Source organism: Stegodyphus dumicola, chromosome X1 (genome assembly GCF_044657685.1).
Source record: "Stegodyphus dumicola isolate Sdum_Otavi_A_Nest chromosome X1, ASM4465768v1".
Taxonomy (NCBI): Eukaryota; Metazoa; Arthropoda; class Arachnida; order Araneae; family Eresidae; genus Stegodyphus; species Stegodyphus dumicola.
Genome location: NC_140780.1, coordinates 36,588,296 through 36,589,101, shown reverse-complemented (window position 1 = coordinate 36,589,101; position 806 = coordinate 36,588,296).

Sequence of the window (806 nt, the reverse complement as noted above, 5' to 3'; positions counted from 1 at the left end):
GACAAAGAAGGAGACCGAATTCCTAAACGCGAATTGAAAATAAGTTATTTTTAATTTAAATTCTAAAGCAATAATTTTATTGTAAAATTAATATAATAATGAATCTTACAAACTGCCTCAGGAATTTTCTGTACAATTATGATTTGTTACAAGTTTTTATTTAAGATAGATTTGTTATCATGCGCGAAAAATATGCTTTAATTTTGTACTTCCAGAAGGGCGCAAAAAATGTCTTAGTTTTTTTTTTTTTTAAATACATCTGGATTGTTGAGACAATGTAAAGATAGAAAGTTTCAAAGCAGCTGTTGTAAAAGTATGCATGCTTTGGGCTAAATTTTATTTATTTATTTATTTACCTACCTTGTGAAGATAATGTTAACACATTGCACTAATATTTAACACCTTGTCTATTATATGAATCATCGATGATTCTTACTTTTCGGAGCTGTGTGCCTTAAATGTGATTCACGGGTTTTGTATTTTTTTAAGCTGCGCGAGTCGCCTTCGTTTCGCAAACACCCAGATTTAACGATTAAAATTATTTCTGTATTTTTAGAAAGTTAGAGCATATTCGTGGTTTCTGGAAGCTTTGTTCCATAAATTTTTATACGATTTTAACATGCATTTTGTTAATTTAGAAGTCAAACAACAAAAATCAGGGGATTTTTATCCAACATTATTAACCAAGCAGTTAAAAAATTCTCCTCTCAACACACCAAAAGCCATACTCCTTCTTTTAGGGGACTGAACGTTACCATTACCATTCCATTATGTTACCATTCCTTATGGTTATGTTACCATTCCTT